We start from the raw sequence: 15,428 nt of genomic DNA, 5'->3' as shown, positions 1-15,428 counted from the left end.
ATGCCCAACTCCGGAAGTCACCGCACGCCACTGATATATATATATATATATATATATATATATATATATATATATATATATATATATATATATATATATATATATGTGTGTGTGATAGTGGATTTTCATCGATGAGTTCTTGAAAATTGATTATTTTCCCTAAAATTATATATATTTTATATATACTTTATCTATAAGGCTCAATTTAATTTTAATTTTTTATAAATTGATTTTAATTGAGTTTTTTACCTGTAATTTTGGATTTTGTCCCTAATAATATTATTATATATATATATATATATATATATATATATTAATAGTTATCGCCAAGCCAACATGGCAGTCCCAAAATTAGGACGAAAGCTGCCGTGAATTAGCTCCAAGAAGCCATCGCCTCTAGCTAGCTATGTGACACACGAAACCTGTGTCCTTTATAACCTTCGAACAGGGGAGGTCAGCATTGTCCCCCTGCTGGTTTGGCATCTGCAGACTAGTTTCAGGGTGTTGCCCCTTGTCAATGCAGAGCAGCCAAGCCTTAGCCAGGCGGCGCTGCTGACCATCTGCTCGAAGGTTATTTATCTAATTTCAGTGGAATCTATCCACTGGTTTTCAGAAATAGAGTTATAAATATTTCTAAGTCTCTCTAAAGGAGACTACGGCAGCGGTACTGGACACGGCAGCTTTCGTCCTAATTTTGGGACTGCCATGTTGGCTTGGCGATAACTATTAATTTCCAGTACCGCTGCCGTAGTCTCCTTTAGAGAGACTTAGAAATATTTATAACTCTATTTCTGAAAACCAGTGGATAGATTCCACTGAAATTAGATAAATAACCTTCGAGCAGATGGTCAGCAGCGCCGCCTGGCTAAGGCTTGGCTGCTCTGCATTGACAAGGGGCAACACCCTGAAACTAGTCTGCAGATGCCAAATCAGCAGGGGGACAATGCTGACCTCCCCTGTTCGAAGGTTATAAAGGACACAGGTTTCGTGTGTCACATAGCTAGCTAGAGGCGATGGCTTCTTGGAGCTAATTCACGGCAGCTTTCGTCCTAATTTTGGGACTGCCATGTTGGCTTGGCGATAACTATTAATTTCCAGTACCGCTGCCGTAGTCTCCTTTAGAGAGACTTAGAAATATTTATAACTCTATATATATATATATATATATATATATATATATATATATATATGTGTGTGTGTGTCTGTGTGTGTGTGTGTGTGTGTGTGTGTGTGTGTATAGACATATAGATAGATATATATATAATCAATATAGAATAGGGACATGACTTGCAAACTTCCAAGTGAATGTTGGCTCAGCTAGAAATAGCCGCCAAATTTACACTAATTTACACCCTACCATAAAAGGAAGGATATATTGAATATTGTAGTCCTAGATACTCTATGGCTGATACTCTATGGCTGATACTCTATGGCTGATACTCTATGGCTGATACTCTATGGCTGATACTCTATGGCTCAAAATAAAGCGCGATGGACAGGCTTGTGGTTAAACAATAAAGGACTCAATACAGCTTCTCCTAAATATACTGTTTCCATTGTTTGTTACAAATAACACCAGAGAACATTTAATACAACTAACCACCACACTTAACAAAATAAGCATACTACACACTCATGCGCACAGAAGACAAACATATGTTCACAATACGCGTAGAAGACACCGTAAAACAATGCAGAAATATATTTAGACCAACATAAATAAACAAGTATTGTTGGGGAAAAAGAAAATATATTACATTCACAATTTTCATAAATTACAAAGAACACAAATCATTGATTGCATACAGATCGAAACAAAATACTAAAAATGAAAGATCAGTGTGATATGCCAGAGATGTAATCTGTTACAACAGAATGTTTTAACATTCTGTTGCTATTTCATGCAAAATCACCATCAAGCATACAGATATATCAACACCTCTCGAAAACATTATCAGTCTTTAAAAACGCATACATAAATTGTAACATCAACAGCTTCATTATCCCCAGCTGAGAACTGGGATGCAAACCATAATAAGTGCACAGTAGCAACTGTCGTGCTCAAATTTTGATCGCCTCTTCTTGGCCATCAGTAAAATCTCTCTCCAATTATATTACACAAACTTACCTCAGATATACTATGCTTGAGTAAAGTATGGATGGCCACTGCTAGAACAATTTTCTCCTTAAATCTGATTTATTAATGCTGACATGGGTAACACGAACAACGAGTAAACAGCTACACCACTGAAAATATATCTGCGTATTAAGCTACTTTTTAAAATCATTAATTGACGAATAATTGTTGTGTAAGTTTGTCTCGTCTTAACTAACAACCTGACAATGTTTGCTTCTTTGCTGCAAAAAAGAAATGCTCCTATGAATATCTATATCCAGTATTTTGATTCAATTAAGGTGGCGAGCAGGCAGACTCGTAAGCATGCTAGGAAATTTGCTTGGCAGAATTTCGTCCGTCTTTACGTTCTGAATTCAAATTCCACCGAGGTTGACTTCACCTTTCATCCTTTCGGGGTTGGGGGCCGATGTAATCGACTTACCCCTTCCGCTGGAGTCACTGGCCTTATGCAAAATGTGAAACCAATATTTGCATTTAATATTTTATTTTTAACTTGTCATCAGAAGTTTTAAGTTAAAGAAAATATCATGTATTCTCTCGATAATTATCAAGTTCAAAACTCTCTTTCTCTTAGTTGGTATATTTGTCTACTTCTGTGTCGCTATTTTTCTGACAGCCGTGAAAATTTGCTATCAACTACCAGTCGTAAGGGGTGCTGGTCCCTCAGACATAGTGAAAGTAATCTGTATAAGAGCTCTGGTCACTTCAATCTGCAAATGATCAACATGGTCGAAGAGCACTGTGTTCAGTCAAGCATTTTCTTTAAATCTTCGGTTCATAAAGTACCACTTCACTAGAAGCCACTTACCTCATTTCTCAGTTTTCCTCATTAGGGATAGTTCTAAACTGTCAATGATTACTGCTCTCTCTCTCTCTCTCCCTCCCTCCCTTCCTCCCCCCCGCCTCTCTCTCTCTCCACTGTTAAGACAACAAAAATATATAATAGAAATTGATTCTCCAAGAAAGGTTTACCCATTGGAAGTAAACACATATTATTTACCAATGGCATTTGAGCCTTAAAAATATACCAATGAGTGTTTTATCTGCTATTAGCATAATTTACACAATAAATACGTAATAAGTGATATTGAAAAAAACTTATTCAATTTCAATTTGTAACTTCTTATTAGACTTGTAGTTTATGGGATCCAAAACTCGAACACTTACTTTATACAACTGACCGCATCTCACCAGCTGTTTAAGAAATACTTTTCAAATCACACACACGTACACACACGCACAAACACACACAAGCATTCACATACCTCCCTTTTACATACATACATAAACATTCACATACCTCCCTTTTACATACACACACACATATACTCATACAGAGTTGAAACGCTGTTTGGTTTATTTTTCACCGTAGAATTTTCATCATCCCACTACCACCAGTTTGCCTAAGGAAAGAAGGCTTCCTTATTCATCTATCACCCTTTCCTTTCTCATTCATATGTTGTGACGGAGGGAAACACATGAGTATTATTATAGTAAACTAGCTGACACCGTGCCGTCAAAAATGACGGCTAATTGTAGTAATTTATATATAAATAAGGTACAAAACCAAGTTTTTAGTTTAATAATTCTTTTATGTGAAAAATCTATCTGCAACTAACATCCCTTGACTACTTGTTTCCTTCAAAAAAATTTTAAGTTTTCTTTCTTTGTTGTACGATTTAAGGCCACATAAAGCTGGACGTGGCTAAATACGGGAACTGGAAAGTAAATACCAAATACACAGAGTTGAAACGCTGTTTGATTTTTCTTTTCAGCGTTGAATGTTCACCATCCCACTTCCATTGCATACACACACACACGCACACACAAACATTTACATATTCCCTTTTACATACACACAATTATACTCACACAGAGTGGAAATGCTGTTTGATTTTTTTTTTCGCCGTAGAATTTTCATCATCCCACTACTAGTTTGCAATCACCTCTTCCTTCCTTATTCACCTATCACCCCTTCTTTTCTCATTCATATGTTGTGACAGAAAAACACAAGAGTATTATTATAGTAGATTACTGCTCACGTAGAATATTCTGAAGCACCTCCAGGTACAAAAGTCTGGCGACGGGCCTGTGACTAGCATCACTTTACTGTTTGAAGCAAACTAGAAATGACTCGCAATGGAAAACGATAGAAAGAAACTTACTAAAATTCATAATGACAGAACACAGTTATGTTTCCAACGCATGTTTAAAAGAAAACGTGTGTATGTGTATGTTTAAGCGTTTTCGTGTGGGTGAGTAATCTCTTGACAGATGTTTATAGTTCTCTATCTGTGCGTAAGTGTGTGTGTACGTGCGCGCGCGCGTTTGTAAATATTTCGCTAGTGAAAGGCAACATGACTGATTGGCATTAAAATCATTCACAGAGACGCTCTAAGCCTCAGCTACAATGCGAGTTATCTCCTGTCTCTCTTTTCAGTCGCTACTACAGTGACTTCTGTTCCTCGGATCTAGTTACTTTCTTAACCCACTTGTCTCCACCTATCATTACCTCCGTCAACACCTTCTTCGGTCCTGCATTAACCACAATGCCTTGTCCTTCCACCCTAGTACATCGACCCCTCGGATTCTCCTCCTAGTTCATGTCTTTCTAGCAGGTATTGGCTTGCAACAATTTAAACGAAGTATAAACAACATCAATCTTACTGGCATCAGGGGGGGGGGTCTGTACAGGTTATGGGCGCTGCCCCTTCCTCTTAACTAACAAGTTAAAAAATTATAACGAAAATAATTTTCTGCAACGTGATTAGTAATGAACTCTATAAAAGCGATAAAAATCAGGTTTACGGCTTTATTATAAGATGTAATCAGAAATGTGTTGTAAGGTAATGATAAGCAATACAAATTTTGACTATCAGTGTCATGTGTAGTCAAATATGTGAAAAAACTAATATCTATTTGTTATATGGACTGTTAGATTTGTAATTCGTCTGACGTTCCGTGTGTCATGTGGTTCGTCTGAGTTCATTGTTTCATTGTTGTTGTCTTGTGGGACTGTCGTAGGAAAATGTCATTGATATATATATGGCGGACATGACTTTTGTTTATTCATAACGAACATTGGGTGAGTGCGTTCTTTGTATGTAATTGAATAATAAATGTAATAATTAAATTGTATAACTCGTTATGTTATCTCTGCGAGTCAGTCCGAGGGAAACATAACAGAGTTTATTGGCGTCGCCGATAGGATCGATAGGACCGATAGGATCGATAGGACCGATAGGACCGATAGGATACATGCTTACTTTACCGTAAAATTATTCATCGTAATAACAATGGCTGAAAAACAGACAGTAGAACTTATTAAATTGTTTAGGGAACAAATGGACAAGCAAATGCAACAACATCAGAGAGATATGGACGCTCTGTTAAAACTGTTTGGTGCTCGACAAGTTGAAGGCGATTCTAGTGGCTATTTTTCAGCTGCTTCAACAACAGTGTCGATTCCACCATTTACTGCATTTGATTCAGCGACAGAACTATGGCCTGATTACTGGTCAAGATTCCGTACGTTTGTGGCTGCTAATGCTGTACCTGAAAAACGCATGGCACAAGTGTTCCTGACCAATCAGACTGCTACTGTTTACAAACAACTTGCTAATCTGGCTACCCAACAAAATCCGCCTAAAGATATCAACAACTTGATAATGGACGAAATCGTTGACTTCATGAAGGAACAGTTCGACCCTAAAGTTTTCATTGTGAGAGAGCGTTTCAAGTTTTGGAGTGATATGCAGCGGAAGCCAGGCGAAACTCTCCAGGAGCTGGCAGCACGTATACGCCAGGATGCAGCTACCTGTGATTTTCCAACGATCACCAACCCACAGGATGAAGCTCTGAGACAGAGATTCATATGTTCGGTTAACAATGAAGCGGTTCTGAAGGCGCTTTTTAAGATAAAAGACTCAGAACTAGATTTTGCCCGTGCTGTCCAGGTCGCCATTGAGACTGAAGACGCAGCAAAGGTTGCAAAAGAAACTGTATACGGTTCCAAAACCAAGCAGGTGTACAAGGTCCAGCAGAACAGGAATAAGAGTCCTCAAAAGAATCAGCAGTCTTATTCCACAAACCAGGAGAAATGCTACCGATGTGGAAAGGCCCACAAAGCAACAGACTGTCCTTTCAGGGAAACCAAATGTCATTTTTGTGATAAAAAGGGTCATTTGCAAGCGGTGTGTAGGAAAAGACAACATCAGCAACGCAATGGCCATTCACAAACTCCCGTGAAAAGAATCACAAAAGCTGAGCTAGTCAAGGCGATCCTAGGTGAAGTTTCCCGAGACACTCATAGTTTAATTGTGCCAGTAACAATCCAGAACAGACTGTTCACAATGGAATTGGACACTGCTACTACAGGCAATTTTGTTTCCTTGTCAGTCTGGAAACAACTTGGAAGACCAAAGCTGCAAGATGTCAAGCATCGCTATGAATCTGCCAGCAAGCACAACCTGCCTGTTCTAGGAACTTTCATGGGCCAAACCAAGGATCCAACAACTGGTAAGCAGGATCTTATACCTTACATAGTCACCAAGATCTCTGATCTTAATTTGCTGGGTCGGAATGCTATCCAGACTCTGGGAATTTCCGTAGACACTGCTCTAGGTTTGAAAAGCATAGACAGCCAAGCTAAGAGGGAAGGTGCAGAAGGGATGTATCCAAAGACCTCAAGCGAGCCCTATGTTTCCCTGCAGCAAGATTGTCACAACATGTGTGATGAATTTCCAGATCTTTTCAAGCAAGAATTGGGATGTCTCAAGAACTTTGAACTGGAAGTGAAGTTCAAATCGGACGCAACACCAGTCTTTCACAAGGCACGTCCGGTCCCATTTGCTCTTCGTGATGACCTGGCCAAAAGTTACAAAGAAGGCATCGCCAAGGGAATCTGGAAGCCTGTTCAATTCAATGAATACGGAACGCCAGTGGTACCGATTCGTAAAGCACACGCTTCAAGCAACCTGAAGCCCAAACTACAGATTTGTGGTGACTACTCTGTGGGAATTAATGACCAACTTGCTGATCACCGTCATCCAATGCCACTCCCTGCTGAACTGATGCAGAAACTCGGAGGTGGATTCAGATATACAAAGATAGACCTTGCTGATGCCTATAATCAGATCAAACTGGCTCCAGAAAGTCAACGCAGACTCGCACTCAGCACTCACCGTGGAGTACTCCTGCAACAACGACTCCCTTTCGGAATCAAGTCAGCACCTGGTTACTTTTCAGGAGATCATGGAAAACCTGACCCATGATCTACCTGGAGTGGCCGTCTTCCAGGATGACATGCTCGTCAGTGGGAAAGATGCAAACAGTCACTTAAACAACCTAAAGTGTCTGCTCACACGTCTAAGCGACAATGGACTCAGATGTCGCCGTGAAAAGTGCCAGTTTGCACTACCCAGTGTAGAATACCTTGGACACATTTTGTCGGCTGAAGGGATCACTAAGGGATCCAAAGTCGAAGCAGTCTTAAAGATGCCATCTCCAACGAACGAATCAAGCTTGAAATCTTTCCTAGGTTCAGTTCAGTTTTATGGAAAGTTTATCCCAAACCTAGCCAGTATAGCAGAGCCACTCTATTGCCTTACAAAAAAGTCAACTATTTGGAAGTGGGGAGATGAGGAACAGTCAGTTTTTGATCACTTGAAAAATGTACTTTCATCAAGTCAAGTTCTGATACACTTCGATCCAAACAAAACTTTGGGATTGGCTTGCGACGCATCAAACGTTGGTATTGGAGCAGTCCTGTTTCACCGCTATCCTGATGGAAGCGAGCGCCCAATATCCAATATGTCCAAGACTCTCACTTCTGCACAGCGTAACTACAGTCAAATTCAAAAGGAAGCCCTAGCTATCATATTTGGCTTGCAGAAGTTTTACCAATATTTGTACGGTCGTAAATTCGTACTCGTGACTGACCACAAGCCACTGACATCACTATTCAGTCCGAGGAAAGGGACGCCACTTCTCGCTGCTAACAGACTAGCACGATGGGCCCTGTGGCTGAACCAGTTTGACTACACCATTGAATATCGGAAATCAGCAGATCATGGCAATGCTGATGCCCTCAGTCGCTTGCCATTCGGTGATGACAACGACTTTGACAGAAAGGAAAATGGTGAAGACATAGACATGGTGTGTGCCATCAAAGCTCTTAGTATTAAAGTCCAACCTGTGGATGCTAACGTCCTCCGTCAAGAGTCAGGGAAAGATCCAGTGATATCTACAGTGATGCGCTACGTCCGTGAAGGCTGGCCACCAAAGAACATGGAGATCAATGACGAAGTCAACAAGTTCCGTAAGTTATCAAACTCACTTAGTATCTGTCATGGATGCCTTATACATGGATCTAGAGTTGTGATTCCACATAGCTTGCAGCCAAAGATCCTCAATCTTCTGCATCTCGGACACTTTGGCATGGAACGCATGAAACAGCTAGCAAGAACTGCTGTATATTGGCCTGGTATCGATGCTGCTATAGAGATAGCCAGTCGACGATGTGATTCATGTATCGAACATCAAAGGCAGGCATCTAAGCCTCCAGTTCACCCATGGATGTTACCAGAAAAGCCGTGGAGCCGTTTACATCTGGACCATGCAATAAATTTTATGGGTAGAGATTGGCTGGTGATCACAGATGCTTATTCCAAGTACCCATGCATTCATCCTACTTCCTCCATGTCCTCCAAAGCCACTTTAAATCTGCTTGAGGAAGACTTTGCGCACTTCGGATTTCCTCACACACTGGTCACCGATAATGCACCAACTTTTACGTCTGAGGAGTTCCAGAACTGGTGCAAAGAACGCGGGATCACACACCTGACAGGGGCACCTTACCACCCAGCTACCAACGGAGCAGCGGAACGTTTGGTGCAAACCTTCAAACAAGCTCTGAGGAAGTCTTCTCTTCCGCCAACACGAGCACTTCAAGAATTCTTGATGCAGTACCGGAGAACACCGACATCCTGTGGATTCTCTCCGAGTGAACTTTTGAATCACCGGCAGATACGAACAAGGATTGATTCTCTGCTGCCATCGCCAGCACATATTGCTCAAGGCAAACAGTCTAAGGAAGCACATAAGTCTCAGGTGACTCCAAGCTCGGCTGATGTCGCTAAAGTTACCAGGCAGTACAAGGCCGGAGATCCTGTGTATGCACTATACTATGGACCTCGCCGAGACAAAGATCCCCGATGGGTACCAGCAATCATTAAGAAGTCATTGGGTACTCGCTGCTTTAACGTGAAGGTCATACCTCATGGCCCGATGTGGAGACGACACTGGGAACAGCTGCGACCGCGGTACACAACTGAGGAAGACAATGAACCTGGTGATGCGGAAAACACTGTATTTGAATTTGCAACAGATCACCCGATGGAGATCTCGGAAACTATGCCACTAACACAAAGACAAACCAGACCCAAGACCATGTTACCCGTTCCAGAGTATGGACCAGACAACCCAAGACAGTCCAAGAGAACCCGTAAAACCCAAGAGAGACTTTGCTGTTGATACTTCTTGTGTAGCATCAATTTCAGTGGGGAGGTGTTATATGGACTGTTAGATTTGTAATTCGTCTGACGTTCCGTGTGTCATGTGGTTCGTCTGAGTTCATTGTTTCATTGTTGTTGTCTTGTGGGACTATCGTAGGAAAATGTCATTGATATATATATGGCGGACATGACTTTTGTTTATTCATAACGAACATTGGGTGAGTGCGTTCTTTGTATGTAATTGAACAATAAATGTAATAATTAAATTGTATAACTCGTTATGTTATCTCTGCGAGTCAGTCCGAGGGAAACATAACACTATTGTTCCTTTTTTGAAGGGCAAAGCGGAATTTACATCATCGGTTCAAACTTTAACTAGAGTTTTCATCAGTGACTACAGACTCATTGCATTTGTTTACGGAGAGAGGATAGGGCCCATATTGATTTGTGTTGGGTGCAGACATGGCTGTGCAGTAAGAAGTTTGTTTCCCAACGACATGGTTTGGGGTTCAGTCCCATTGCGTGGCACCTTGGGTAAGTGTTCTCTTCTAGAGCCTTGCGCTGATCAAGACCTTGTGAGTGGATTTGGTAGACGGAAACTAAAAGAAGCTTGTCGTGTGTGTGTGTGGTGTGTGTGTGTGTGTGTGTGTGTGTGTGTGTGTGTGTGTGTGTGTGTGTGTGTGTGTGTGTGTGTGTGTTCGCGTGTACGTGCGTGTATGCATGCATCTATGTGTCTTTGTATTTTCCCCCCTACCTCATGACACTGGTGTTAGTTTGATTACGTTCCCATAACTGGTTCGGTAGCAACCGACCCTCGAATAAGTAGCAACCGACCCTGGAGCCAAATAAGCTCTGAAGTCAACTTGTTCGACAAAACATTTCAAGGTAGTACCCCAGTATGGCTGCATTCTAATGACTGAAACAAGTAAAAGATAAAAAGACTGTCCGGGTGTATTAGATTACATATCACATCGATGGATTCAATAAGTATTGTTTATCATTAGACATAATACATTTAAGCTCGTGCAGCAATATGTTCTTCAGGCGCTTTCCGTTTTCAATATATTTTTCTTTCACCTTTCACAAGATCTTTGTTTCCATTTGACTGTATGCATTAGGTTACACTTCATGACTAAAATTTGTGTTTGTCTTTATTAGATATTCCTTACTATACATCTCAGTCTAGGCAGCATCATTAATTAAATGACTAAATCGCCAACAAAAGTATTATTATTCAAAACAGACCAACAGATTTATCTGAATTATAATATGTAGTGGTCTATATATTAATATGTATAGGACTGCTCGGAAAGACGAGCGGACAATAGGAAAGACTATCGACACCAGGAAAGACTGGCGAAGGCTGCGGACTTACAATCCTCGCCTTTGTATTAGTTGTAACAGAAACAAATAAGAATGACAGCCCCATGATTGACCGAGAGGGGGGAGTCGAGAATGAATCAAACCCAGTTGACACGGAAACGACCTTGGATTTGAATACGGCTATTCATTCGAACAGCGAACGAAGTGCGAACAACTTTGGATGCAAGCTGTGCTGTAGAACCTTTGCAACTGAAAGAGGCTTGAAGATACATCAGAGAAAGACTTGTGGGAAGAAGACAGAGCAGTGTAGATCATCTGATCATAAAACACGTGGCAAATCATCCCCGGACGCAAACCACAGCGGATCGATAAATGCTACAGTAAAAACCTCTTCCCGTCAGGAAACTACAAGTCATGAGTCTGGTGCATCATATAGTACTCGGAGGAGACCGAGGATTTTGTGGCCTGCTGCTAATGAGAAAGAGAAATATAAAGAGTTTGAAAACAAGGTATGTCGAGCTCTTTATAAAATGACAGGCTCTACAGGGGAGAAACTGGGAAAATTAACATGCTCAATTTACGATACAGGGAAGGAATTGTTTGGAGTGAAAGAGAACATCCGATTAGAAAAAGGAAAGTGTAGACCAAACAGGAGGATCAGGAAAATGAAACAGTTGAGGAAGGAAAAGACCAGCCTAAGAAAGCGGTGAAAATGTGCTGCAGAAGAGGACAAACCTGGCCTCGCGCTGCTGTATGATGATTTGAAAAGGAAATGTCGTTATGTGCAACGACATATCCGCCGATATGAGCGTCGAAAGGAGAGTAAAAGGACTCGGGGACAGTTTCTGAAGGACCCGTACGGGTTTACTAAGAAGTTGTTCACTGAACCGAAGAGCGGTTCTTTATTGTGCACGAAAGAAGAACTGGACGCTCATGTCAAAGAAACATACAGTGATCCGCACCGTAACCAGCCACTGCCACCTTTACATGAGCTAAATCATCTCTCAGAATCTGATATCAAATTCCAAATTGGGGACATCACGGAGAGAGAGGTGAATGATTTCGTAAGAAAAGCGAGAGCAAAGAGTGCCCCAGGAGGTGATAGCGTCTCATATAAAGTCTATAAATATTGCAATCGTCTGCGAAAGAAGCTCTTTGTCCTACTCCGACAACTGTGGCGTGAAGAGACTCTAGTAGAAGACTGGTGTAAGGCAGAAGGTATATACCTGCCGAAAGAGGCCAATGCAAAGACTTTAAAACAGTTTAGGCCGATATCCTTATCGAATGTGGAATGCAAGATCTTTATGGGAATTCTTTCCGGGAGAACAGTAACATATTTACAAAATAACGGGTATGTTGATGAGTCTGTTCAAAAGGCTGGAATCCCCGGGATCCCTGGATGCGTTGAACATTGTTTTTTCGATTTGGAAAGCGATCCAGGATGCCAAGCAGAAAAAGAGAAGTTTGAACGTGGTATGGCTTGACCTAGCTAATGCATATGGCTCAGTGCCACACGAGTTACTGATAAGAGCCATGGACCACTTCCACATTCAAAGTGATCAAAATAATGAGGATGTACTATGACAGTTTCGAAATGAGGTTTACAGCTGGAAAGTTTACAACAGATTGGCACCGATTGGAGATTGGTATTGCTGCTGGCTGTACAATATCTGTCACGTGGTTTATCTTAGTCATGGAGTTGATTTTGAAAGCGGTGGATTTTTCGGTACAAATCGCCCATGTACAATCGCCTAAGAAAGCCTTCATGGATGACGTGACACTTCTAGCTACAAATAAACAAGTCATGCAGAATGCCCTCTTGAGACTAGACGAACTTGTGAGGTGGTCTAGGATGCGGTTTAGAGCAAAAAAGTCGCGTAGTCTGACATTTGTTAAGGGAGTGCAGAAAGAATTCAAGTTTCGAATAGCTGAAGAAAGCATTCCAACAGTCAAAGAAGAACCCGTCAAGAGATTGGGGCGTGTATACGCTGGAACATTGTCAGATAGAAGTCGCGGAATGGAAATCATGAAACAAGCCGAAGCTGGATTATCAGCGATTGATAACTCGAAGTTACCAGGTAACTATAAAATTTGGTGCTTGCAGTTCGGTTTGTTCCCGCGACTTTCGTGGCCACTCTTAATATACGAGGTAGCCTTGTCACGAGTTCAAATCATTGAACAAAAATGTAATGTGCTCATTAGAAAGTGGCTAGGCCTACCTCGGATGTTGAACAGTTCAGCTCTTTATCGTAAAAGAGGTTCGTTGCAGTTACCACTAGCATCAATAGTCGAAATATACAAACTAGGGAAGATACGGACGGTGATGATGCTGAGAGAATCGAAGGATACGGAAATCAGGCAGAAACCACCAGAGGTGAAAACAGCCAGGAAGTGGAAAGCAGAAGCAGAGGCTGATGACATCTTGTCTTCTCTTATACACAGAGATATGGTGGGTGCAACACAGAACCATCGGAGAGGACTTGGTTTTGGCGCAAATCAGTTCAAACCGTTTGAAGATATGATGCGGAGCGAACGCAGATCTGTTGTTAGCAACAGCGTCAAAACAAGAGAAGCAGAGAGAAGAGAGCTTCATTTGATCCGATGTAGTCAACAAGGACAGATAAAGAGATGGGAAGAACATGTTGTTGAGAGGAAAATACGTTGGGATGAAATATGGAAGTGGATGACATCTCGGTTAAGTTTTCTGTTTCGTTCATCCTATGATGTTTTGCCGTCACCTAGGAATCTGAAACATATTCTTTCCAACTGTTCCTTAGCATTGAATAGATATACATGGAGACACAACCTGGTCCTGAAGGTTATCTTCAATGCTATGAAGAACCAAATTCATCTCAACAACACTGAGAAAAAACCGTTGAAAGAACCATCTAAAGATTTTATTACCTTCGTGCGCTCAGGTCAGCGGATCCGTTTCAAGAAAAAGAACAAGAAACTTCCTGTGAGAAATGAAAAGTGGAACGACTATTAGGAAGTGACTGCAGATTTACCTGGGTGCCAGGCATTCTTTCCCATCCCAGTTATGGAAAAACCTGACATTTTAATGTGGTGTGAAAGAAGAAAAGTTGTAAATCTAGTTGAGTTAACGGTTCCTCATGAAGATAATATGAACGCCGCGCGGGCTCGAAAGATGGACCGTTATGAAAACCTCCTCGAGAAATGTGAAGACGCAGGCTGGAAAGCGGAGCATTTTCCAATCGAAGTCGGATGTAGAGGATTTGTAGGAAACAGTGTGAAACACTGCTGTTATCGTTAGGCCTAACTCATCGTAAGGTAAATACCACCATTACCGATATCCAAACTACAGTGGAGAAGGCTAGCCACTGGATTTGGTTAAAAAGAGACGATGAGCGATGGCTAGAGAAATATTGAGCTTTGTTTTAATAATCAGTTGATCTAGCAAGCGGGGCCTCATATCAGTGAGGGCGGCCGGTGCGCATTGATGCCGTCGAGAGGTAGGCCCCGAAACGGCGCGCATTCTCTCCTGATGACCCCATACACTTGCTGGCTTCCGGTATGCGGAGTTCTTGACTGGTAGCACTTGCATGTGCAAGTTGTTTGCAAGACACCTGTAGCGATTTCGCTTTACACAACAAACTTGATATTTTGATTGTTTTCGTATTTTACTGTTTTCTACACCATTCTGGATGCAAGCAGTACAAATCCCATGCTTTTCTAATTTCTGTACCACTAATAAAAGTATGATACGTGTGTCTATATATTTCCGTGAACGCCTGTGTGTAAAAAACACGATCATGTCCAGATAATATATAAAATATATTTCAATATGTTGATTGGTTTCATCGTCAATTATATCCTTGTTTTATCAATATTTAATATACCATTATATTATTGCTCTAAATCTGATTAGATTTACACTTTTAGTGAGCTCTCCGCTAGTTACTTTACACAAAAAAATTATTTTCGTCACAGTTGGAAATTTGTGTGTGTACGCATGTATGTATGTATGTATGTATGTATGTATATATGTATGTAGGCAATTTCTGAAATTGATCAAATGATTTCTCATTAACTGCAAGAGTAGTTATAAAAAGAAATTAAATTTGTCTGGGTTCCAAATTTGCAATGATTTACTTTCCCAGAGAATAGGATAGACACCGATACTATATGATCAGCTAGAGTTATAAACATTACGAAATTATTGATGAATATAGAGTACTGAATTAACATGAATTCCACCGGGTTAAGGAGGCTACCTTTCAGCTCAGTAACGATTTTTTTTTCCTTGCTGAAAATAATTAAAACTCTAATGTGAATCATTTGCTATGCCACAACAAAACGCTAGCGTAGTGCCAATACTATTTTGTGACATGCTTAAAACAGACGTTCTTGCTCCATAAATCTTCTGGAATCCAAAGTTTTCTTTCCCCCTATTTTTAACTGTCCAATAAATCTTTCTTCATTATCTTCTGCAA

Source organism: Octopus bimaculoides, chromosome 1 (assembly GCF_046866305.1).
Source record: "Octopus bimaculoides isolate indiv1 chromosome 1, ASM4686630v1, whole genome shotgun sequence".
NCBI lineage: Eukaryota > Metazoa > Mollusca > Cephalopoda > Octopoda > Octopodidae > Octopus > Octopus bimaculoides.
This window is presented reverse-complemented; position numbering follows the sequence as displayed.